The sequence below is a fragment of the Glycine max genome, chromosome 2 (assembly GCF_000004515.6).
Source record: "Glycine max cultivar Williams 82 chromosome 2, Glycine_max_v4.0, whole genome shotgun sequence".
Classification (NCBI taxonomy): Eukaryota; Viridiplantae; Streptophyta; class Magnoliopsida; order Fabales; family Fabaceae; genus Glycine; species Glycine max.
Genome location: NC_016089.4, coordinates 37,234,042 through 37,261,198, shown reverse-complemented (window position 1 = coordinate 37,261,198; position 27,157 = coordinate 37,234,042). Strand labels below are relative to the sequence as shown.

General features: G+C 39.2%; 1 non-coding gene and 1 pseudogene across 1 annotated transcript; one reads left to right on the top strand and one right to left on the bottom strand.

The window, feature by feature from the left end:
- LOC121174257 (uncharacterized) overlaps positions 1 to 22,344 on the top strand; it is a 74,253-nt pseudogene extending 51,909 nt beyond the window's left edge.
- Positions 22,345 to 26,537: 4,193 nt separating this feature from the next.
- Positions 26,538 to 26,644, bottom strand: LOC113000950 (small nucleolar RNA R71). Its single transcript, XR_003266254.1, has one exon. It is a non-coding gene; the product is annotated as a small nucleolar RNA R71 (small nucleolar RNA).
- Positions 26,645 to 27,157: the final 513 nt, after the last annotated feature.

The following is a 27,157-nucleotide window of genomic DNA, read 5'->3' as shown; positions in this document are numbered from 1 at the left end:
TGCTCATCATGGCCTTCATCATTGTGGCCATTTGCTCTTTCATGGCCTCCATGTCGGCCTTCATCTTCTCTTGCACCTCCTCTGCTTCATCCATTACTCTAGCTCTAGCACGAGTTCGGTAAGGGCGTCGTAAAGCGTGTCCTTTTCTTTTTTATAACAATGATTAAGTTCATTTTATTTTATTTTATTTTATTTTTCAAGGAAAGAATGCAATGAGCAATGCAACCAATGAAAAGCATGGATGTATGCGAATGATGTACAGTTGAAGTATTGCGAATTTTTACGCAGGATATGGGGTTGAATCAATTTAGATTTTCAACATGATCCATGACATCTTTGTCAAGGTGAAACTGGAAGTAACAAGGACATCAACAATCCTAAATATGTTTGGCAGTAGACGAAGCAGTGATGTGACTCGATTCATCTTTTGCCCCAATTTTGCAAGACGGTTACTTCCATATTTCAACTTGACTTGATGAACCTTTTTGTAAAAGCATGAGCTCGGTTCAACCCTATAATCCAAGGAATGGCAATTCTGATCGCCAATACTTCAACAACATCTCATAGGGATGAATGATTCGGGCATACTTTAAGCTTATGCACGGAAAATGTAATTATGAAATTGAGATGCCCGAAGAAACACCATTTCCTAGTTAACCATGCATTAGGTACCATGTTCAATTATTTTGTTTTGTTGTTGTGTGCATTTTTTTTTAGAAATGGGTTTATGATCCCAACATGGTTGGCTCATGGTGCCTAACACATGAAACTAAGAATGTAGTGTGAAGTTTCACGCTTCCCCCTTTTTTTGTTTTTGTTTTGTAGAGGAAAACGCAAGGATGAGCAAACATGAAAACAAATGGTATGCAATTTTGCAGACCAAAAAGTTTGTTGAACGCATATGCATGATGATGCCATGACTCATGCAAAATGTGAGGCTGGAATATGATAACGGACAAATGCAGGATATGTCCATTATGATGTTATGAAGAGATGCTTATGAATGCATTTTACGGACACGAGAGCCCGGAAAATTATCTCTTCTTACTTGCGCATTTGGGGGGCGCAGTGCCCCATGTGTACAATTAAGAAGGTGATATGGACCTTCCGGCTTCCCGTGACAAAGGACGAGACCAACATACAATGCATGCTAGAGATAAAATGTAGGAGTGATTTGATTTGCACAAGCTTTTTGGAGTAGAAACATGGGACCAACTCATTTTATTTCAAAAAGGAAGTCGTATCTAGTCAAAGTCTGAGAGACCATACAAGTTTCCTAACGATTTCTAATTATGTGGGCCATTAAGTCTATCATATGCTGACAATAGCCGAGAAGCCCATGAATCTCTTCGGGGGCGGAGTAGGTGTCTGCCATCGCCTTGGCCTTGGCTAACAATCGGGGAAGTTCTTGACTCCCGTTCAAGGTAAGAGCAAACCGATCCATCCACATGGTTGCCTCTTGGTGTAAAGAGTCGATCACCCTTCCTCTAGCCTCTTTTTCCGCATATACTTGGGCATACTCATCCGCGATTCTATGCTCGTGGGCCGTGGCTAGACCTAACTCTTCTTGGTACTTGGCGATGATAGCTAACATGTTGGTCTCCGTCTCGCATAAACACTGAGACAAGCTTCTTTTGGACCTTGAACAGGCAACTAACTCCTCTTTCAAAACCATGCTATGTGCTCGCGACTGGTCCCTTTCTTCCTTTCGCAACTTGAGTTCACTATTGCTACCCCATAGAGCTCCGCGAAATTTGTTCCGGCCATACTCTTCCTTGCGAGCCCTCTTGGTCTCTTGTTCAAGGGCTCTTGCGGTAATTGCATTCTCTTCCCGTAACCCGGCGCACTCCTTCCGAACGTGTGTAGCAGCCAACTTGAACTTCTCCTTGGCGAGTTTTGCCTTTCCTAACTCGCTTTTGAGAGCTTGGACTTCTTCGTCCTCTTCCGGTGCTTCAAAATTCTCTTCGTTGACGACTTTTAACTTGGCGAGCCAATCTAAACCTCGTATGCGAACTTTCAGCCATTCGTGGTACCCACCAATGGTACCATTACGAATGCCTCTAAGCTCTTGGTCTTTCCTTAACGGGGTTTCCCATGCCTTATGGATTCTTTGTATAGTCTTGGAATTTTGTGCGCCGAGATCCCTCACAAGGAAAGGAGACATGCTTTCTTCCGTCGATGCTCCCCTCATGGGGTACCCTAGTTGTCTTATAGCGAGCGTGGGATTGTAATTAATACAACCCCTCGTTCCTACCAGCGGAATGTTTGGGTATCTCCCACATGAGAAAAGGACTCCTTCTTTTCCTTCCTTCCATCGGGGGAACCAACTGATTGTTCTACCTCCTATCCCGGCCAAGAGCTGGTCCCAATCCATTCTCCTCTTTTCAGTACACGAGCGATGGCTCAGGAGCGGACATGGATGTCTTGTGTCTTGTTGGAACAAGTGTGAAACCAACCAAACACAGAGGGCGGGTAAGCAACAGATGATCCGTGCGCTACTCTTCTCGCACCTTCGGTCAAATGTGTCAAATAGATCTGCCAAGACAGCTACCACCGGACTTTCCTTGCTATGGTGGTAGGCAAGGAAAGCGTCGATTGCTGCTAGGCCTACCAAACCATCCACGTTTGGAAAGAGGACGACCCCAAAAATTAGCAAAGCTAACACATCCATAAACGGGACCCATTCTCCTCTATTGGCCATACCCCTCGCTTTGTCTTCTAGGTACTTCTGTGGTAGGCCCGCTATGCCGTTCCGAGTCTGTTTTATGCGGTCCAAACCTCTTGCGGAATCCTTGACCATAGTTGCAATTCTGCTTAAAGAGGGGAGACACCCGGAGGAAAGATATGGTTTTCTTCCCCCGAGAGGACATCCTAAAATCTCCTCAAATTCTTCAATGGTTGGTACTAATTGGAAGTCCCCGAATGTGAAGCATCTCAAAGGCTGGTCGTAGTATTGGGTAAGTGATGCAATGGCTTCTATGGACACCTCTGCTATGGTCAACTCTAAGATCTTTCCGTAAGTCTTGCGGAAGGCTTGCATTTGGAGGGGTTCCATCAACCGCCCTAATTCCTTGATGCTGGTGGTATCTGGGCTTTTGACCTTGACTTGGTAGAACCTCTTGCCGGTTTGATTTGTTCCCATGCTTACTAAAGTGAGACAAAAGCTGGTGCAAATCAAAACTCCGATATCTCATGGGTGGGATGGATGAATGCATGATGGAATGCATATGACACAGATGCAATCTAGGAATGCGGGGGTCCGGGGAATTTGTCCCCTTCTTAGATACGACGTCTAGGGGTAGCGAAATGCCCCAACGCACGTTTTTAAGAAGGCGATACGGACCCTCCGTTGGTTTGTTTACAGTAGGGATCAAGACAGAACCCATATGCAATGCCTATGTAAAAGACACAATGCGGGAATGTACACAGTATGACGATATTTACTGAACATAAGCAAAAGGGTATATGATACTTATGCATGGTAGTGTGAAAAATGGCACGCAGCGTGTTTGCTCCGTGCCCCTATTTAAGGGACCTATAAGGGAGAGAACTAACTAGGCTTTTAGCAATAATCCCCAAGGTAGTCATATCTCTCTTGATGGTTTCTAGAGGTATCATCCCCTTCGAAGAACATATTGCAGCAGTAGGGACTACTAGCAACAATAAGTTTTCAAAGAGAAAAGCTCTAGATGAGGGTTCACTGTAATCAAGCAAGTCGGAGACCTAGCGTGATCACAGATTCACCTCCACTCCTTATGTTCCCATGAACCCGGGTATAGGGCCCTTTTTCACTTACAGTGTGTGCAAATAGTGTTAGTGTTTGTGTGCATCAAATGAATAAATATTTACCTCATGCATACATTCTAAAACACACTAAAAGCAACAAATAGTTTATATACACAAGAACATAAGACAAATAAAAGGGAAACCAACAAAGGAGAAAGTCATGATAAAACATTGCACAAGATTAAATGGCCTAACTCTCTAAAAAACAGTCCCCAGCGGAGTCGCCAACTGTCGCAACCTGCCCTTCGGCGGGAGGGCGACGCGTGACTCGCGGGATGCGTGTTCCACGAAAGGAATACGCGCGGAGTCGCCACCAACGTTTATTTGAGGAAAACGTCGGAAAAACCGGAAAAGACGCGATCTACGAACTTTTTAGTGAAAGGTTCGGGAGTCGTATTTACGCACGGGGAAGGTATTAGCACCCCACACGTCCGTCCCAAGGGACGGCAGCCTTTAATCGAATGTGCAAACATGACTTTGATTTTTTTGTTCCCTTTTATGTTCTTATATCCTTTATACCCTTTTTATATTTTTTTTCCTTTTTGTGGTCGACAAGGGTGTTTCCCTTTGCTCCTACGTATTCCTCAATTTGGGATGAGAAAATCAGACCTACGTAGTTCTTTCTTATCAAATGATTCTTTTTTACTTAAGTGGTGATCATTTTAAGGCGTTGGACCTTAAAAATGATCCATTTTACTTAGTGAGAAATTGAAATGACAAACTTCAAAAGCCTATTTTTGTGGACGAGCTTGACTGGGCGAGTTGATTTTAGCCTTAGTTTCACTTTAGTTATTAATCAATTCGGTTAAGAATGAGAAATCCCAAAGAGAAAACGTCCGATTGATTTTCCGCTTTATTTTACTAAAAGATGTCTTTTGATTATTATATTATTTTTTTACCTCTTTTTGATTTCCAACGTGGTTACGGTACGACCGAACGGTCGGAATTCATTTTAACCGAAGCTAACGGATAATACAATTCAAACGTTCGGTGGAAATTGATTTTATTTTTAAGTTAAGCGAGAAATGACTTAAGCAAAATGGCTTAAGCATGTCAACAGGGGGTATAAAAAGTAAACAGAACGAGAATAAAAATGCACGAAACACAATGTGGACCACTACGGGTACATAGAATGAATCGAAAAGCTTGGTTCGAGGTACTTACCCGTTGAAGATCGAAGAACGATGAAGAACGAATGAAGAACGTCGAAGAACGGTTCAAACCTTTGCGAGATTCCTCACGGAAAACGTTACGGAAACGTTTCGGAAGCGCTTCGGCTTAGATTTTCTTCACGGAAACGATTTTTCCAAGCAAATTCGAAAGAGAGAGAAGTGCCTAAGGGGCTGGGATCCTTTTCCACTTCACTTCCTCCCCTATTTATAGCAAAATAGGGGAGATGCTTGCCGCCCAGCTCGCCCAGGCGAGCTCAGCTCGCCCAGGCGAGCAGGGTTGCTTCCTCCAGAAGCAACCGCCTTCTGGAGGAATCTTCTGGAGGGCCCAAATGGGCCTGGGTGCTATTTGCACCCCCATTTTTACTAAGTACACCCCCCTCTGCTGTTTTTTGGTGATTCTTTTTTCGTAAAGTTACGGAAACTTACGAATTTCGTAACGATGCTTGTTTTCTTTCCGTAATGTTACGGAACCTTGCGGATTACATAATCATCCCCTTTTTGACTTACGGAATGTTACGGAACCTCACTTAATTATGCAACGATGCTTCCTTTTGATTTCCGGTGTGTCACGGAAACTTACGGATTGTGCATCAATATTTTTTTGGTTTTTCGGCATGTCCTGGAATTTCACAAATCGCCTAATGATGGGTGCCAAGCACCTCACAAGGACCAAAGAATGGTCACATGTCATCAAGCAAAGGTCCCCGGACGAAATTAGGGTATGACAGCAGCTCACCACCTCAAAGGATTGGAAAGCCGTTTCCAATGATTCTTCCGCCGCTTCTACGTATGGTGCGGAGGAGGGACAGCTCACTAACATGTCCTCTTCACCCGACACTATTACTAAAAGTCCACCCACTGCGAACTTCAATTTCTGGTGAAGCGTTGAAGGGACCACTCCCAGGGCATGAATCCATGGTCTTCCCAAGAGGCAGCTATAGGCGGGGTTTATATCCATTACTTGAAACACCACATTGCAAGTGTGGGGGCCTATCTGAATGGGAATGTCGATTTTCCCTATTACTTCCCGCCGAGTACCATCAAAGGCTCGCACCACCATCGAGCTCGGTTTTAAACGTGACGCACTAAAAGGAAGCTTTTCCAAAGTGGTCTTTGGCATTACATTTAAACTCGATCCATTGTCGATAAGTACCTTTACGACAACGTGGTCCATACATCTCACTGACACATGTAGAGCCTTGTTGTGTCCTCTCCCCTCAATGGGAATCTCCTCTTCCGCAAACGCGATGTATTTGTTGGTGGTTATATGATTAACGATGCCTTCGAAGCCCTCCACTGAGATATCATGTGCTACATGGGCATCGTTAAGGACCTTCATCAACAGCGCACGATGAGGCTCGGAGTTTATGAGTAGTTCAAGCAAGGAGATCCTTGCCGGAGTTTTATTTAGTTGCTCGACTACCTTAAACTCGCTTTGTTGGATGAGGCGGAGGAACTCATGGGCCTCTTCCAAAGTCACTGTTTTTCCTTGAAGGCCTTCTTTCTTTTCGGCCCCTCTTCCCACTGGAGGATCTACTTCTTTCGAGGGGGTGGCTATGTCTGTGGGCTCTTGGACCATGGGCGCTTTCCCTTTAGAGGGCAATTCCGCCAGGTGAGGGGAAGCGAACACCCGACCACTGCGGGTTACGCCATTGAGGCCGGTGATGTTGGTTACCTTAGCTGATAGGGAGTCACCTTCGGTTGCCACTCTTTCGCTGGACGCGGGAGGGGTATACTTCCACAGAACGGCCTTATTACTTTGATATGCAAATGGCGTTGGCTTGGGCGCCGCTCGAGGGTATATGGGTGTGGAGCCGGTCCCTTTTCTAGTAAAACATATCACTAGGGCCTTGGGGGTTAGAGGAACCTTCTTCTCTTCCGACTGCATGCAAATTTGTGGTTCTTCCCTCCCTCCTATGGACACTTCAAGCTGCCTGCAATCCATGAGCCGCTGAAGCAATTCTTCTACCGCGGGACATGTTTCCATGTCGTGCGACTCCCCGAGGTGAAATAAACATTCGTCCCTTTTGCCTCCACCACGGGAGACCATGCATGCCGCTTGCAGTGATTGATAGATGAAGCGTCTAGAAGTAGCCACGTCTCCTAACCTCCTTGTCCGTGATGGCCCGTCCTCTTCGACGACGTTCACGCTAGCCCCTCCATGACTAGCTAGCGGGTTGGTTTTAACATTTGGGCCTTCCTCCTGAAACGATAGCCAGCCGGCACTAATCAGGTGCTGCACCTTATACTTGAACGGGATGTAGGAGTCAATATTGTGTCCGGGAACTCCACTATGGTACACACACTTGGCACCCGAGTCATAGCACTTGGGGTAGGGTGGCTGGAGAACCTTCCCAGGTATGGCCACCACCAAATGATTCTCCAATAATGAAGGCCATAGCTCGGAGTATGCCATCGGAATAGGAGGGAAGTTGTCTTTTGGGTGCTGTGCATATTTATAGGTCGCGCCAGGGGCTATATTATTAACTGGCCGGGGTGCGGGTGGGGCTGTGCGTTGGGCCGGCACTCTTTCTGCTGCGGGTGGTCCTTTTACTTGAGTCGAGAGGGAGTTCCCGGCTCGGATAAAAAAATTTGGGGGATTGGGCTGGTATAAGCTTTGGATATTTTGGGGTGCTTTCATCCATGTCGGGGCGGTGGTGACTGCGTGGGCATCTCCTTCCTTTTTCCTCGCGCCCACTACTGGGGCTCTTCTGTTGTTGTTGGGGGCCGTATTGGCAGCATATTCAAACTTGCCTTTTCGTAGCCCGGATTCAATCCTTTCTCCGACGAAGACGAGATCCGCAAAGTTAGCTGGCATGTAGCCTATCAGCTTTTCATAGTAGAACGTGGGTAACGTATCTACCATAATTGTGATCATCTCTCTCCCCGTCATGGGCGGTATGACTTGGGCTGCGATATCTCTCCATCTCTGGGCATATTCCTTAATGGACTCATGCTCTCGTTTAGTCATACCCTGAAGCTGGTTCCGATCGGGAGCCATGTCCGTATTGTACTGGTACTGCCTAATGAAGGCAGTTGCCAAGTCCTTCCATGATCGGATTTGGGAAGCTTCCAGATTGGTATACCATGCTACAGCTGCTCCGGCCAAGCTGTCTTGAAAGAAATGAACCAACAACTTCTTGTCCGCAGAATACGCCCCCATCTTTCGGCAATACATCCGAAGATGCCCCTTCGGACATGTTGTACCTTTGTACTTATCAAAGTCCAGTACTTTGAACTTGGGAGGGATGACGATGTTGGGCACGAGACATAAATCCACTAAATCCGAGAATGGGTAATTGCCGAGGCCCTCGACTGCTCTCAACCTCTCTTCAAGCGCCTCAATCTTTCCCTTATCGTCTGCATAGGGAACAGATTCTTTTACGGGTGTGGGTGAGGCCGGGGTATGACGGACTATGTTCGGTTGGGGTAGTTCATGCGGGGACGGATCTTTGAGGTGGAGCAGGGGGCCAAGATGGGTATCTCCTTCCCCATCGTCTTGCCCGGGATAGTCTTCATAAGGTGGGAGTTGCCCCTCAAAAGTAGGGGCTTGGCTTAACTCTTCCGGGGTGGCACGGGGGGTGAAGTTCGGAGGTAGGCCATAAGGATAAGCTTGCAGACTATACCTTCGACCGAACACGGCCGTGTTTCTATCTAGGCCCGGATTCAAGGCGGGCTGCAGCACCGGCTCCGCTTCCCTAACTGTACTGGAAGCGGTTGCGGTGGCTTTATCCTCTATGGTTATCTGAAGTTTTAACATGAGTCCAGAACTTCTCATTTTATAAAAAGAACAAAGCTTTCATCTAGCCAAGATTATACAAAGGTGTTACAAAAGAACCTAACGATTCCTAATTATATGGGCCATCAAATCTATCATGTGCTGACAGTAATTGATTAGCCCATGGATCTCCTCGGGGGCAGTACACACTTCGGCCATGGCTTTTGCTTTGGCTAACAGACGCGGGAGGTATTGACTTCCATTTAAGGTCAAGGCGAACCTATCCATCCACATAGTCGCTTCTTGATGCAACGCATCAATCACCCTCCCTCTTGCTTCTTTTTCGGCATACACTTGTGCAAAATCCTCCACTAGCTTTTGTTCATGGGCCATGGACTGGTTCAATTCTTCCTTGTATTGCCCTATGATAGCTAGCATGCTTTGCTCCGTGGCTTCCAAGTGTTGAGCCAAACTCCTTTTGGACCTCGCGCAAGCAACTAACTCTTCTTTTAATATCATGCCATGCACCCGTGACCGATCTCTCTCCTCTCTTCGGAGCTTGAGCTCATTGTTACTACCCCGCAATGCTCCTCGGAATTTCTCTCGGCCATATTCCTCCTTGCGGGCCCTTTTGGTTTCTTGTTCAAGGGCTTTTGCAGTGGCCGCATTTTCCTCTTGTAACTCGGTGCACTCCTCCCGGATGTGTGTAGCAGCTGATTTGAACTTCTCCTTGGCGAGTCTTGCCTTCCCTAACTCTAACTTTAGAGCTCGGACTTCTTCATCTTCCTCCGGAGCTTCGAAATTCTTCTCATCGATAACTTTCAATTTGGAGAGCCAATCTAACCCTCGCGCATGAATTCTTAGCCATCCATGATAACCTCCAATGACGCCATTTCGGATACCTCTAAGCTCCTTGTCTTTCTTCAATGGATTCCTCCACGCCCTGTGGATTCTTTGTATAACCTTGAGACCTTGCGCGCCTAGATCCCTCACAAGGCAAGGTGAGAGACTTTCTTCGGTCGGTGCTCCCCTCATGGGGTACCCTAGCTGTCTTATGGCGAGTTTGGGATTATAATTAATACAACCCCTAGTCCCTATCAGTGGAACATTAGGGTAGTCCCCACACGAGAAAAGAACTCCTTCCTTGCCTTCCTTCCAACGAGGAAACCAATTGATCGCGCTGCCCCCTATCCCAGCCAAATGTTGGTCCCAATCGACTCTTCCTTTTTCGGCGCATGAGCGATAGCTTTGAAGCAGACACGGGTGTCTCGTGTCTTGTTGGAATAGGTGTGAAATCAACCATACACAGAGAGCGGGTAAACAACAGACAATCCGCGCGCTGTTTTTCTCACACCTCCGGTCAAAGGTGTCAAACAAATCTGCCAAGATAGCCACCACTGGACTTTCCTTGCTATGGTGATATGCGAGGAAAGCATCAATGGCGGCTAAGTCTACCAAACCGTCGACGTTTGGGAAGAGGACAACCCCAAAAATCAGCAAGGCTAAAATATCTGCAAACGGGCCCCACTTCTCTTGGCTCGCCATATCCCTTGCCTTTCCTTCCAAGTACTTCCGAGGCAAGCCCACTACGCCGTTCCGAGTTTGCTTCGTGCGATCCAACTCCTTTGCTGAATCCCCAACCACAGCCGCAATCTTGCTCAAGGAAGGAAGAAAACCGGAGAAGAGATACGGTTTCCTCCCCCCTAGAGGGCATCCTAATATTTCCTCAAACTCTTCAATAGTTGAGACCATTTGGAAGTCCCCAAACGTGAAACACCTCAACGGCTGGTCATAGTATTGGGCGAGGGATACGACAGCTTCCGTAAATACCTCCGTTGTGGCCAAATCTAGAATCTTTCCGTACACTTTGCGGAAGGCTTGCCTTAGGAGAGGTCCCATCAATCGTTCTAATTCCTTGAGGCTAGTGACATCTAGACTTTTAACCTTGACTTGATAAAACCTTTTGCCGTTTTGATTTGTCCCCATCATTTACCTAAAAAAGGGGTGGATCAAGACTCCGACATGAATGATGCAATGCGTATGCATGAAAGAGGAGGAAAACAACACAAAGGGGGAATTCACACACACGAGACCGCAGAGATCTAATTTTAATGCTACGTTTGGGCATGATGGCGCCTCAACGTTGCATTAAAAAGGTTATGTATTACTCTAAAGAAACCAAACACCACTAGCAAAAACTATAAACTAATGCTATTTATCAAAAGATGCATGAGAACAAATGGCACGGAGCATGTTTGCTCTTTGCCCCTATTTGGAAACCTATAGGTCAATATCTAGGGGTCTCTAATAACTACTCCCCAACAATTCATAACTCCCACGGCTGTTTTCTAGAGGTATCATCACTCAAGATAATAATATTGTGGCGGTATGGAATACCAGTGACAACATATTATAAAGAGAGATAGCTCTAGACGAGGTTTCACTATTATCAAGCAAGTCAGAGACCTAGCATGATGATAGATTCACCTCCACTCCTTAAATTCCCATGAACCCGGGTGTAGGGCCTCTTTTTTACTCAAAACCCGTGGGTGCTTAGAATGCAGTGTAAAGAATGCAAAATAGACAACAGTTTATTTACATTTTACACAGTTCAATGAAAGCACACATAAAGTTTCACAATTCCACAATTCCTAAGATAGGCCTAACTCACAAAAGTCCCCAGTGGAGTCGCCAACTATCGCAACGTGCCCTTCGCGGGCGAGCGAGGGCGAGGCTCACAGGTGCGCTTTCCAAAGGAGGAAAGATGCGCGGAGTCGCCACCAACGTTTATTTGTGGAAAACGTCGGGAAAACCGAAGGAAACCGGTCAAAATGAAAATTCTAAGTTCGGGAGTTGTATTTACGCTTGAGGAAGGTATTAGCACCTCTCACATTTATCTCAAAGGAGAACAGCCTATTTTTTAGAATTGTGGAAATTGTGTTACCTTAACTTTTATCTCTTTTTATTTTTTGAGGTCGACAAAAGCGAGGCTTTTTGCTCCTACGTACCCTCCTTTGGAAAGGAAATCAGACCTACGTAGTTCTTTCTTAAGCATAAATCAAGCGATTCTTTTTTACTTGAAAGGTGATCATTTTAAGGCGTTGGACCTTAAAAATGATCCATTTTACTTGGTAAGAAACTGAAATGATAAACTTTCAAAACCTTATTTTTGTGGACGAGCTTGACTAGGCGAGTTGATTTTAGCCTTAGTTTCACTTTAGTTATTAGTCAATTCAATTAAGAATGAGAAATCCCAAAGAGAAAACGTCCGATTGATCTTTCGCTTTTATTTTACTAAAAGGTATTTTTTGATTATTATATTATTATTTTACCTCTTTTTTTATTTCCAACGTGGTTACGGCACGACCGAACGGTCGGAATTCATTTTAACCAAAATTAACGGATGATGCAATTCAAACGATCGGTGGAAATTTATTTTATTTTTAGATTACGCGAGAAGTGACTTAAATAAATGGCTTAAGCACGTCAAAAGGGGGTATAAAAAGCAAATGAAAACGAGAATAAAAATACATGAAACAAAATGTGGACCACCACGAGTACATAGAATGAATTGAAAAGCTTGGTTTGAGGTACTTACCCGTTGAAGACTGAAGAAAATGAAGAACGAACGATGAATCTTGAAGAATGGTCGAGAATCTTCGCGTAATTACTCACGGAAACGTTACGGAAGTGCCTCGGCTTGGATTTTCTTCACGGAACTAATTTTCCTCAGAAATTTCGAGAGAGAGAGAAGTGCCTAAGGGGCTGAACTCTTTTCTTCTTCACTTCTCCCCCTATTTATAGCAAAATAGGGGAGAAGCTTGCCGTCCAGCTCGCCCAGGCGAGCAAGGTTGCTTCCTCCAGAAGCAACAGCCTTCTGGAGGAATCTTCTGGAGGGCCCAAGTGGGCCTGGTTGCTATTTGCACCCCCATTTTTACTAAATACACCCCTGCCTTTTTTTGGTGATTCTTTTTCCGTAACGTTACGAAACTTTACGAATTTCGTAACGATACTTATTTTCCTTCTGCAAGGTTATGAATCCTTACGGATTATGTATTTACTCTTTTTTAGCTTTCGAAGAAGTTACGGAAACTTACGGATTGCGCAAAAACACCTCTTTTCGACTTCTGCCAAATTATGGAATTTCACGGATCGCGCAAGCCTGCTTCCTTTAGATTTCTGAGACGTCTCGGGACTTCATTTATTGTGCAACAAAGGACGCCAAGTATCTCAAAGCAGCTTAACCAAAGGTTGCATGTCATCAAGTAATAATCCCCAGACGAAATTAGGGTATGACAGATAGGAAAAGTACTAGTGGCACATGTCAATTCATAGGGTCTGCTCTTGTTTCTTGGAATAGCAAGAAACAAAATAGTGTAGCATTATCCATAGCAGAAGTAGAATATATTTCTGCTGGTAGTTGTTGTGCACAGATTCTGTGGATGAAGCAACAACTATCTGATTATGGAATAGTATTAGATCACATTCCCATAAAATGTGATAACACAAGTGCCATAAACATATCTAAAAATCAAGTTCTTCACTCTAGAACCAAGCATATAGAAATTAGGCATCATTTTATTAGAGATCATGTTCTAAAAGATGATGTTGTTTTAGAATTTGTAGATACTAAAAATCAACTTGCAGATATTTTTACAAAACCACTAAGTAAAGATACCTTCTACAACATTATAAGAGAATTAGGACTGATAGATGTCAGTGACTTATCCAAATAATCTATATTATTGTCACATTTGAACAATTTAGTAATTCTTTATTTGCATGGTGTGTTTGAACAATTATGAATTATGTTATATTACTATGTTTTTTTTATATATATATTTGATCTATTCATGTTTCTTGCTTCATGATTGGTTTATATTCTTCAATGTATGTCTTGTGAATGATTAGTAGTACTTGTATGTTTCATACTTGTTACGTACTTTGGCTTTTTGTTGATGCCAAAGGGGGAGAGAAATAGGGATTAAATCAAGAACTCACATGAGTAATTAACTTAATTTTAAGTGAAGCATAAATTCAAAAACAAAGGGGGAGAATGTAAATTTATGTGAGTGATCGACTAGGAAAAATTATGTGTGTGTTTCTTGATTTTAGAAGTTGTCATCATCAAAAAGGGGGAGATTGTAGAAGAAAGCTTCATGATAAATCAAGATTGATTCAAAGAGTTTTGATGATAACAAAGATTATGACAAAAAGCAAAGCTCAAAAGTCAAGAACACTTCATGATAACAAAGATGATGATCTCAAGAATCAAAGAATGAGTTCAAGATTGAATCAAGAACACTTCAAGGTTCAAGAGGAAATTTGATTTCAAGAATCAAGAATCAAGTTTCAAGATTCAAGTTCCAAGAATCAAGATCAAGATTCTAAAGATTCAAGAATCAAGAGAAGACTCAATCAAGATAAGTATTAAAAAGTTTTTTCAAAAACTGAGTAGCACATGAATTTTTCTCAAAAACCTTTTACCAAAGAGTTTTTACTCTCTGTTAATCGATTACCAGATTATTATAATCAATTACCAGTAGCAAAATGTTTTTCAAAAAGCTTTCAACTGAATTTACAACGTTCCAATTGATTTCAAATTGTTGTAATCGATTACAATGATTTGGTAATCGATTACCAGTATGTTTGAACGTTGGAATTCAAATTTAATTGTGAAGAGTCACATCCTTTCACAAAAAAGCTTTGTGTAATCGATTACACTGATTTGGTAATCGATTACCAGTGATAGTTTTTGAACAAAATCAAAAGATGTAACTCTTCCAATAGTTTTCAAGTTTTTCAAAAGGTTATAACTCTTTTAAAGGTCTCTTGACTAGACTTGAAGAGTCTATAAAAGCAAGGCTTTGATTTGCATCTTATTTAATTCATTCTTTAGACAACAAACTTTTGCCAATTGATTTCTGAATCTCTTTGAACTCCTTCTTCTTCCTTTGCTAAAAGCTTTCTAAAGTTTTCTGGTTTTCCAAACCTTGAAAACAAAACTTGTGCTATTCATCTTTTTCATCCCCTTCTCTCTTTGCCAAAAGAAATTCGCAAAGGACTAACCGCCTGAATTCTTTTTGTGTCTCTCTTCTCCCTTTTCCAAAAGAACGAAGGACTAACCGCCTGAATTCTTTTGTGTCTCCCTTCTCCCTTGTCAAAGAATTCAAAATGACACAATTTGAGAATTCTTTTGATTCTTCCCTTTCCCATATACAAAAGATTTCAAAGGACTAACCGCCTGAGAATTCTTTTGTATCCCCATTCACAAAGTTTCAAAGGTTTAACCACCTGAGAACTTTGTCTTAACACATTGGAGGGTACATCATTTGTGGTACAAGTAGAGGGTACATCTACTTGGGTTGTTGACTGAGAACAAGAGAGGGTACATCTCTTGTGGATCAGTTCTAGTGGAGGGTACATCCACTAGGTTGTTCAAACAGAACAAGGGAAGGTACATCCCTTGTGGATCTTTGCTTGTAAAGGGATTTTTACAAGGTTGAAAAGAAATCTCAAGGATCGCAGGTCGCTTGGGGACTGGATGTAGGCACGGGTTGTTGCCAAACCAGTATAAAAACACTTGTGTGTTTGTCTCCTTCTTCCCTACTCTTTTAATTTCCGCTGTGAATTTTAATTCCCGCTTTTACTTTTGGTTAAGTTTCTTTTCTATTCTTCATTTACTTAACAACATAGTAAAAGCCTTAGAAGAGTAAATTTTAATTAGTAAAGGTTTAGGAATAATTAATTCAAGCCCCCCTTCTTAATTATTCTGAGGCCACTTGATCCAACAGGTTTTATCTTGGTTTTGTTTATTAACTTTCAACCTGTTTAAAGGCGACTTTACAATACTAGTGATTGGTTAAGATTGAACTTTACAAAGAAAATGAGATCACCGATGATAGATGGAGTAAATGAATATGCAGAAAACAACAAGGGGGACCCGTAAGGGTGCATAGATCACATTCAACATAGAGATTGATCACAGTCACGATTCGGCAACGCCTCAGCTTCGTTTCCTCTTCTTTCTTCTTCTTCTTTCTTAGTTCTCTCAATTCCCTCCACTTCATGCCTTCCTCAGCTCCCCTTCATGCTGATTCCTTCAGGCTAAAGTAATTTGGGGGCCCAAGAGAGCTAGAGGCCAACCTAGGTGAGCTAGGGTCCAGGGAACTCAACAAAAAGACCCTTTTGCCCCTTTTTTTTGATATTTTTCGCATTCTTGATCAAAACATTGAATGATCATCTGTTTCACACTGTAACTGGCATTCAACACCATAAGTCGACTAGCAAAGATCAAAAGATCAATGAATGACAGTCCCCAGACGAAATTAGGGTATGACACAACCAAAACAGAACCTAACCTAAGTAAAATTTCACTGATTTCACTGTAAAAAAAACCCACATTGTCCAAAACAACCAGAACCATGAACAACCAACACAATATTGAAAACTGTTGAATCCAACCAAAACACTATCGTAAACAACTAGAACCATGAACAACCAACACAATGTAGAAAACACTATCGAATCCATCCCAAACACTATAAAAAACAACCAAAACAACCATAACAACCAAAATAACCAGAACCATGATTTAACTATCCAAAAAAACTTCAAGAGAAGAACATACTGTAAGAGCAAGAGTGATAGTGACACCTACACCATGAGTAAGAATGAAACCATGAGCAAGAGTGAGAGCGATAGTGACGACACCATGAGAAACACGACAGTAGTTTCATCTTGAGCGAAGGGTGATTTTAGTGCAGTGAGATTGAGAGTGAGAGTGACACCATGAGTGGAGGGATCGTGAAAGAGACGAGTCGTGAGGGAAAGACGAGTGAACTACCAGAAGCGCAAAAAGAATTATAAATAGGACAATACAACATCAATTTTTTCCAAAAACCGAAAAAAAAACCGATGTTAATGTGAGTTGGTTAACATCAATTTTTCGGAGAATCGATGTTGACAAAATCATGTAATTTATGATTATGCTACCGTGTTTTGGTTTACATCAGTTTTCTATAGAATCGAGGCTATTCTAACGATGTGAAAGTAAATTTTGTAGTAAAACACATTCATTTCCATGCAACAAGAATGATAACAAGCGATAATTGAAAGAGTGGTGATATTTGGACATATTATTAACAAACACTCTATCAATACCTCTCATTTCTCTCTATTCTCCTCTTCCTGTCATATTATATCACCAATTTTTCAATCACTTATATCTCTTGTCTTCTCATTTCTCTCAAAGTATATACACCCTTTGGATGTTTAAGAATCATTTTCCTAATTGAAAGTATGACAACTAATAATAATGAAATAATACCCTTACTTTTTCGGAACACTCAATTTTTTGTTCCTTCCAAAGGTGGAAAAGGTGTTAACTTTTGGAATCCTAAACCCTATTGCCAACTAGGTTGTATTAGCACCAAAATTGGTAATTAAATGGCTTTACCATAACATATTGTTTAAAAGGTATTTGTATTACAATCAGGAAATGAGATTTCCATGTTGATATTAAAATTATATAACAAAAAATTAAAAATATAATTAATATTGATTTTATTATTTTATCTATCCATGTAATATATTAATTAACTATTACTGGTATATCTTTCTCATTAATGTCAGATAATTATTACATTCTTTTGAATTGGAAAAATATATTTGAACACCCAACATGCCAATCAACACTTAGTAAGAGAGTGAAAAAAGAGAAAATGATGATAGGTATTATAGGTGATAGGAAAAAAGATAGAAAGATAGATAGATAGATAGAAATGAGAGATGCATATAGGGTATTTAAAAATATGGGGTATTCAAATATCATTGTTATTTTGAATTAATTATTACATAAGTACATAATTGAAAGTGTGGTGACATTTGAACACCCATTACAAACACTACCATCATCTCTCATTTCTTTGTATGCCTCTCTTATTGTCAAATCATATCACCAATCTTATCAATCATGTATCTCTAGTCTGTTCCTATTTCTCTCAAAGTATATACATACTTTGGGTATGTTTTCAAGAACCATTTTCATAATTGAAAGTTTAATAATTAAAAATTGTGTTAATATTTATGAAATAGTAACCATAAATTTTGTTTCTTCCCTAGTTAGAAAAGGTGTTAGTTAAGGAACTACTTTTTTCTTTCAAAAGTACATAGATGAAAAATTATTAGTTTTAAAAGTTTGAGACAAAAATCAAAATCCTTACATATGTTTTTAGTCCCTTAAATTTGGGTATGTTATTTTTAGTCCCTCAAGTTAAAAATTATGTTTTTAGTCCTAAATTTTGAGAGATGTGCTTTCTTAATCCATCTTACGATAAAATACCACCACAAATTATGCATCCAAACCACCAAAATCAGTCAAGAAGGACTAAAAAAACTTTTTCAAAATCAAAGACACTAAGAAAATTAAATTGAAATTTGAAGGACCAAAAGCAAAAAGTGACCTAATTTTAATAGACCAAAAACACCAAAATTTCAAAATTTAATTTTGTAGGAAGAAAAACACCAATAACATTATAGAACTGAACATTATGCCAATAAGTTGGCAAAGCTGGTAAGGATCAAAATTATATCTCATCAACATTCTAAATTAATTTTTTCAATGGATTAGCTTTGCATCAAGTTCTACCCACACAATTAGTTTCTTGTCAAAATTCCAAGGACTCAAACTGAATATCTATTCCATCTTGTCTTTTTTACTAAAGAATATGAAAGTAAGTAAATTATTCAGTGCATCATAAATTTCCACTCCTTGTCAATTTTAAGATGTATCTAAACAGTAAAAAATCAAGAGTTAATTAAGTTTTTTTCCTTAAAAAGAAAGAGTAAATTAAGTTTTTAGTCTCTCAACCTTTTTAGAATCTAATTTTTTGTCACTTAATTTTTTTTACAATTCACTACTACAAAAATAGCCTTTTACGATGCTAGAACACCAACGATTTTATCAAAACCATCTTTAAAAAATTACCGGTGGTATTTTCATAAATAAGTAGACGTGTTAATGATGGTTTTAGGTAAAACCTTCATAAAGAAACTTATATTTAAGATGGTTTTTGGTGAAAATCGTCTTAGTTGGAACAACTTTAAAGATGGTTTTACCTAAAACTGTCATTGTTATGCATGTGAAGATTTAAAACATTGAGTGAAGCACTCCCCCAGCTCTAACATTTCTGAAACTTGTGCTTGATCATGTGCCAAAATCCCTAAATTCTTAAACCTCTCTTGCTCTCATGGTACCTTGACTCAAGCGAGTCCTCACCAAGCTCATGCGAGATCGACTTCGAGAACCCGCTTTATTAAGCAGAAGCAAAACATGACAATCAGCTCTCCTACGTTGTTGAGACCAAGATCCTCATTGTCGACCACTCTATTAAGTTCCCTGACTTCCTCTCTAAGCTCACCGCCCTCTACAACTCCCTATCACAGGACCTCACCTTCAAGTACCAGCTCTCCGACGAAGACCTCGACGCCCTCATCTTTGTCACCAATGACAACAACCTCGAACACATGGTGGACAAATATGACAAACTTTATCGCCCTAACCTAAAACCTGCTAGAATGAAACTCTTCCTTTTCACACTCTTTAATTCAAACCCTAATTCCTCTTTCTCCTCCAAACTCGACCATTTTTTGAGTCTTTTAATTCGGGTCCATTTCCTTCTCAACCATCATTTTTGTTTGCCACTTCTTGATCCATGTTTTGGTGGCGTTGTTCTTGTGCTCCAATGCATGCACTTTCATCAACAAGTAAAGTGTTAATAATGTAATTTGTTTTGGTTCTCAGATATTTGGTCTATTTTGTTTGTTGATTAAATTGCGTTTTTTATTTTGATTAGGAGTCCACTAAAGATCCCATAAGTGCACATTCCAGAGGAACCTGCTTTAAAATTTCACTCTTATCTTAGAATTGAGATCAATTGGGCTTTTGTAGTGTTAAGGGATATTGCATCTGGAAGGGATCTCAAGCAGTTCTTATTAGTATGTTGCTTTCCTTTTGTCATATTTTGCTCTGTCCCACTAAGAATCTATTGGCTTTATGAACAATGAATAATAATAACCTACCAATTTCTAATTTATGTGTCCTACAATGTAGTAGATTGTTTTTGCTGATTTCCAACTTCTTTGTGGTTATTAATGTGGTTTCTATTTTGTATTATTTTAGGTGATTGTTGAATTATGGGTTCTCTTTATTCTGGGTAGTTGGGCCAACTTCTTGACCTTGTTCTACATAGGTAATTGAGTGTTTCTTTATCATTTGACATTTACTGCCATTGAAGTTCTAATATAACTTGAATTGTATATATTGCAATGTAATATATTTCTATGTTTAATCATGCTTTCAAAATTCTCATTGGAAATTTGGGCTTCAATTGTACTATTTCTACTAGCCACTTAAGTCTTGTGGTCCAATTGTACTATTTGGGCTTGGATGTGAAATTATGTATCAAACTTAGTGCAAGCATAGTTATCAATCCCAAATAATTGTGTGGATTTCCCAACCAAAGGGTGAAGAAAGAACCAAATAACAAATAGAAATTTGAATGAAATATGAATAAACTGAGCAAAGATCAAAAAGGTGGAAATCAATCTAGCTATGCTATGCATGGGCATAGTTATCAATATTGTGCTTTAGAAGCATAATAGTGGCATATATAGGTTACTAAAATTCATTATATGTTGTTTTGCAACTTAGTTGTTTTTAGAGTGATGTAATAAGATTTTTTTTTCCTTTTAGTGATTGTAGGCACATTTAGTGCAGGCTACTGAAGTGAAAAAGGCCATCGAATAGATCTTAAGCAACTATGATGGTCATTATGTTGCTAATTCAGTTGTGGCTGCAATTGCTCATGGTGCATTTGAATTTGAATTTGCTTATTGCCTCCTTGAAAGTTAGTACTTGTAGTTTTTACATGCTTCATTGTATTTTAATTTGCTTAGTGCCTCCCTGAAAGTTATCACATTCAATTATTTTTTTTCTTCAAACATTTTTATAGGCTATTATTTTTGTATTGTTATAGGGTAATGTAGTGGCAAAAAAATCAATGGTTCCTTTTGGAATCAAAGCTCTTGCATATTATGTTCACAACAAGGGTCTTAAGCTTGGAATTTATTCAGATGTTGGGTACATAGACTAGGCCAAACACCTAACTTAGTCCCATGTGATTTTATAAATATTTTAAAACTAAGCTTTAGGTTGGTCAATTTTGCAAGTATTTTACTTGTAGCAATTGTGTAGTAACTCTGAATTTGGTTTGCTATGTAGGCAGTTATTTGGGTAGCTATGGATCTGAATTATTATATGTTGTGTGCACCTCAAAACTTTTATTTGTCACTTATTTATTGTGTCTGCACTTTTCTTGTGGTCCAATGCATCTGTCTTTATCCACAAGTAAGCCATTTGAAATTTTATAATATTTTTCGTTGAGTTAATTTGGTGTCATTCTTCAAAATATGGATGGAAAAAAAATTTACTTGTAAAGTTCATGCATTAATTTTTCACTCCTAATAGTAAAATGCTATATCTTGTATATCTTAATATGTGCACCTTCATTTGGTCTTGACATTTTCTAAACTAGGTCTCCACTGCCTATCCTGCATGTAGCACTTCTCGAGGAATGCGTTCATCAGGTCGTTTCTGCTTTAACAATTGAAATTAATCGAGCCTTCGTTGTTGTGCAGGAAATCGAAACCGGGAAGGATTTAAAGAAGTTTCTTGGCATAAATTGATTAATTCCTTCCTTTATCTCTGTGAACCTCTAATTTTATGATGAAATCAATCAAATTCCAACAGATTTCTTTTGATTTTGTGAGAAATGGAGGTTCAACTGAAATTCATGTATATTCATATGATATTCAATTTTGCACAATGCTTTACATAGTCTAGTCTAGTGGTTATGTTTTCCTTCACATAGACTTTGTGAAGACAATAGCAACTGAAGTAGGGCTAAGGTGGTTTTAGTCCTATTACCAGGTTATTGTTGTATTATGGGTTAACTTGGTTATTGGGAGTCAGTTCAACTTCATGACCTTGTTTTACCTATGTAAGACTTCATGCATCATTACTCCTATTCTTTCCATTGTTACGTGTCTTTATGTTCTATGATTAAAAGGCTATTTTAATGGTATTTTCCTAACACTGAATCCATTTTTGATGATACAATCTGTGTCACTATTCACATTGCCATTGTTGTATGAGAAATATGAAGACCAGTTTGTTGCATTGGGTGAGAAGCCAATGATTGAGATCAAAAAGCAATACGCAATGTTTGGTGCTAAGGTTTTGAGCCACATACATCATCTATCAAGTTATTGTCTAGTTATAGTGGATATCTATTTTGTTCATATGTTGAGTTTCTATGTTTTACTGAAATCCCTCTCCCTCTTTTAGTTTTTTTTTTCATTTTGTTTTTTGGTGAAACTTTTACTTAATTGAGTGAAATATAGTTTGAGGAATAAAATTTCACCTAGTCCTGCCTTTATTTTTTTAGGACTTTCTTGGATTATTTATGAGTAGTCCAAAATTAAATACCAAAGCATTACCATTTTGTTGTATGCATTGGCATGATGCACATGTACCCCATGTCATCTAAGGAAGTGTTTCCCAAGTTCTATAATTGCCTTTTTATTTCTATTTGTTGCCTTTATGTTTTAATTCTGTGGGTTGCTCAATAATACATGGAAATTGATGACAATGAAATTTAAATATATGATAAATTTGACTGAAATAAAATGCTTGCTGGTTATTTGATTTTTTTGGCTATCCATCATAATAATTTTGGAAATGCTTGTGCAGTAATTCTGGCCTAAAAACTAGAATATTTCTAGTGATAAATGCATAAATCAGCATGCTAATTGCTAGTCTTTAAATAACACTTTTCAAAATGGTTCTTTAAAAAATTGACTTAAAAAGTAGACTTTCTAATACAGTTCTTTCAGAAAACCATCATAGAAAGTAGAATTTCTAAGCGGGTTCCTCAAAATACCTTCTTAGAAAGTCTACTTTCTAAGACAGTTCTTTCATAAAACCATCTTAGAAAATAGACTTTCTAAAATGATTTTTTAGAAAACCTTCTTAGTAAGATCACTTTCTAAGACAGTTTGTTGATAGAACCGTCTTAACAATGTCACATTTTTTTTAACATTTTTAAAACAAAAAAAATCCACATTCTAAGACAATTTCAAAGAGAACCGACATAGAAATTGAGATTCTAAGACGGTTTAAAAACCGTCATAAAAAATCAACACGTTCCACAATGATAACTTCAAAGACGATTTTTGAACCATCGTGGAATGTGCTATAGAACCGACATGAAAAATGTTTTTTAGTAGTGATTTTAAGTCTTCTATTAATTTTTAATCAACATTTTTAGTCTTTCATTTATTTTAATTTCTCAAAACTCATTTCAAATATAAAATAAACGAGGTATTTTAATTTTTGAGCCATCATCATCTATTTTATTCGGTGTGTTATGCCCTATTGATTACTTGCACAATAGCCTTGGCTTGACTCTTGTTGATACTTCTTGCTTCACATGCATGTTAGGAGATGATTTAGGAATTTTGTTCTTATAAGCCTCTAGCCAAATGAGCCTAGCTTAAATTAATTCCTTTGATAGCCCCTTTGAGCCTATGTTCCCCTTTCTTTGTTTTGAAGTTCATTACAAGCCTTAAGTGAAAAAACATGATCTCACCCTACCCTTAAGGAATTTTGGAGCTTTGGAATTGTTTTGGGAATAACTGTGGGGGGTATGTTTCATTGGATGATATGTTTTTCTTGGCCATGCTTGATGATATATTTTGGCCATGCTTGATGTATATACATATATTGCCTAATTGTTGCTTTATTTTTCAAATGCTTTCAATTGCTAATGTTCACATTTTTTAAAAAAAAAACAGAAAAAAATAATGAAGTGAATAAATGAGGTCTTGGTTTGAGGACTTGGTTGAGTTTGTTTTGGGTTTACTTTTTATGCTTAATTTTTAATTTTGGTTTTGGGGTTTACAACTTTTTCTTAGTTCCCACTTATTCCCCATTGCTCCCCTATTCCTTTGGGTTTTAGCTACTTATCCCATACTTTCCTCTACCTTGTCCTTGACCCCATTACAACCTTAAAAGACCTTTTGATCCTCATGTGCATGTGTTTGTGGTGTGGTTGTCAATTTTAGAGTCTTGCCAAGTCTATGTGGTATTTGTTTTCATGGGTGCCCTGAGAGTAAACAGTAGCCTAGACACTTGATCGATAGAGTGCATATCTTGTGAGTCTTTATCACTTATTATTCAATTCTTGAGCTGATTGACTACCTTGCCATGTTTGAGGTGCTTGGATGATTTTCATGACTGTCTTGATTCTTTAACTCTTTACGTGTTGGATGTTTCCCATTCCTTAGGATTCATTGAGAAATATGTAAATGTTTTTGTGTTTGTTTGTTTCTCTTTAATGTTTCTAGATTTGTTCATTGCTTTGCTTTTTGATTTTGCCCAGGAGTGCAAAAGGCTAAGTGTGGGGGGATTTGATGTGTCATTATTTTGTCCTATTTCCTAACCCTTTTTGTCACCATTTTAATTACTGATTAGCCTTAATTGTCAAATTAATTATGCAGATTTATCATTTGGGCCTACTTGACTAATTTTGTGTTTTTAATTTAATTTCAGGATAATTATAAGCAATTAGGCTTGGATCCAGAATTGGGCTGAACCGGCTTGGACTTGAAGAGAGTAGACAATTTTATTTTATCCAATTTTATTTTATTTGGGCTAGTATTATTTTATTTCGTTTTTGGGCTTGGACTTTAAAGCAGATTTGTAAGCTTTGGGGCTGAGGACATATATATAACAACACCTGGGTTTTAGTAAGGCGGAGAGAGTTTTTGGAGAGGTGATAATTCTAGGGTTTTGCAATTCCAGTTTTTACTGTTCATGCGCACTGTTCACATTGAATAAAATTTCATTTTCTTCTTCCAATTGCAATTTCTTTTTCTGCTTCTGCCTTTGAATTCGAATTCGTTTTTGCTGATTAATAGAAGGCTAAGTCTCCAGCGTTGTTTTCTCTTGAGGATCAAGCATAGCTCTCTTTGAGGTTTTGTTATTACTATTGAATTCTGATAAGTTTTTCCTCTTCACCAATTGATTTGTATTTGTTCCTATTAATCCATGCATGCTTAATGCTTGATTAATTGTCTCTGCGCTTAATTTACGTTCATGCTTAATGATCAATTTCGTTCATGATTAATTGGTGTATCTGTTGCTTAATCACATAATGATAGCCCTATGTTAATTTTTTCTTAGTAATTTAATTTAGGGTTGGATTAAGTGGTTGAACATATTAGGGATAAATCCTTGTAACCTAGGATAAGAGACTTGCTTGTGAATCAAGGGGGAACAACATGTTTTAATTCAATTATTTCTTTAATTCGATTTTGCTTGCTGTTTAATTTACAAAAACAAACAACCCCCCAATTCGTTATTGTTTTATTACTATCTGTTATGAATGTTTGGTTGACCATTGCCTATTGGGAGACGACCTAAGATCACTTCTTAGATACTGCATTTTTAATGTTTATTTGATTCGAGTACGGCCTTGATCAAATTTGGCACCGTTGTCGGGGAGCAGTGGCCCAAAGGTTCATAATAATGTTTAGTTGTTTTGTTTTGTGCAACGTTCTGTTTTGCATTTCAGTCGCGTCCCCTGTTTAGCGACTGTTTCAGCTTTGTGTTTTGCTGTGAACAGTGATTAGCGATTGGGAACTAGCGACTGATTTTGCAATTTAATTGGCGAATTTTGTTTTGATAGTTAGAGTTGTTATTTTTGGCTGATTTTTTGTGTGGTAGTTTCTTTTGATCCATATTTTGTGTGAAAAATACCAGGAGTACCTGGTGTGGCTGTATTTGAGATAAAAAATTTGGGAACTTGTTTTTAGCAAAACTTAAAACGACCACAACTTTTGCTCCGGGTATCAGAATGAATATTATTATATATGCATTAGGGGTAGAAAAAAATTCCCACATTGTGACAACCAACTTAGGGTTTGCCAAACTCAAAAAATCAGTCGTTTACTAAGTTTTTTTTTTCAAGTATTATTGTCATATTTTTCTATACTTTGCTTAGGTAGTTTATATAGTTAGACTTTGTATTTTTGTTTGAAATTTTTTGTGCTATCTTTTAATGATTTTAGGGTTTTGCTCACAAAATTTTAGCTTATTTGGATATCATTTGACTATAGTTGTAGTTTTAACCCTCCCCTAGGGCTTGTTTGAGAAACAGATGATTTGTTGCATATAGTGCATGACTAGGGGCAATCCAGGTGATTTACAACCCTTTGATACTGAAATAGATAGAACCTTTCATAGATTATTTAGGCATATTGTGCATCCCGATCATTCTGTGCATTTTGAGCATTCTGTTGCTGGTGATTCTGAATATTCTGATTTTGAGCATTCGACTACTAATTTACATATTGAGAACATGGCTCTACCTCCACCTCGTGAGAGGACTCTTAGGGAGATGGTTGCACCTGATTTCACTTATGAAAGCTTGTGCATTCAATATCCTGATGAGGGTGTTCCATATGTTCTCAAGACTGGACTAATACATTTGTTGCCCAAGTTTCATGGTCTTGCAGATGAAGATCCTCATAAGCATATTAAGGAGTTCCATATTTTTTGTTTCACCATGAGGCCCCCTGATGTCTAGGAAGATCATATCTTTCTAAAGGTTTTTCCTCATTTTCAGGAGGGAGTGGCAAAAGATTGGTTGTACTACCTTGCTCCCAGATCCATCTCCAGATGGGATGACCTTAAGAGGGTGTTCTTGGAGAAATTCTTCCCTGCATCTAGGACCATTGCCATCAGAAAAGAAATTTCAGGCATCATTCAACTTAGTGGAGAGAGCTTGTACGAGTACTGGGAAAGATTCAAGAAATTATGTGCAAGATGTCTTCACCACCAGATTTCTGAGCAACTCCTTCTGCAATATTTCTATGAGTGACTTAGCAACATGGAGATGAGTATGATTGATGCTGCTAGTGGTGGAGCCCTTGGTGATATGACTCTTGTTGAGGCTAGGAATTTGATTGAGAAGATGGCTTCCAACTCCCAACAATTCAGTGCAAGAAATTATGTTATTGTCCTTAGAGGAGTCCATGAGGTGGCCACGGATTCATCTTCATTTGCTGAAAATAAAAAGCTTGAGGGAAAACTTGATGCCTTGGTCAACCTAGTAACTCAGCTTGCCATGAATTAGAAATATGCATCTGCACCTGTTGCAAGAGTCTGTGGTCTATGTTCTTCTGCAAATCACCATACAGATCTTTGTCCTTCTTTGCAGCAATCAGGAGTTAATGAGCAACCTAAAGCTTATGCTGCAAACATTTATAATAGACCCCATCAGCAGCAAAACCAACAACAACAGAATAATTATGATCTTTCAAGCAACAGATTCAATACAAGTTGGAGGAAACATCC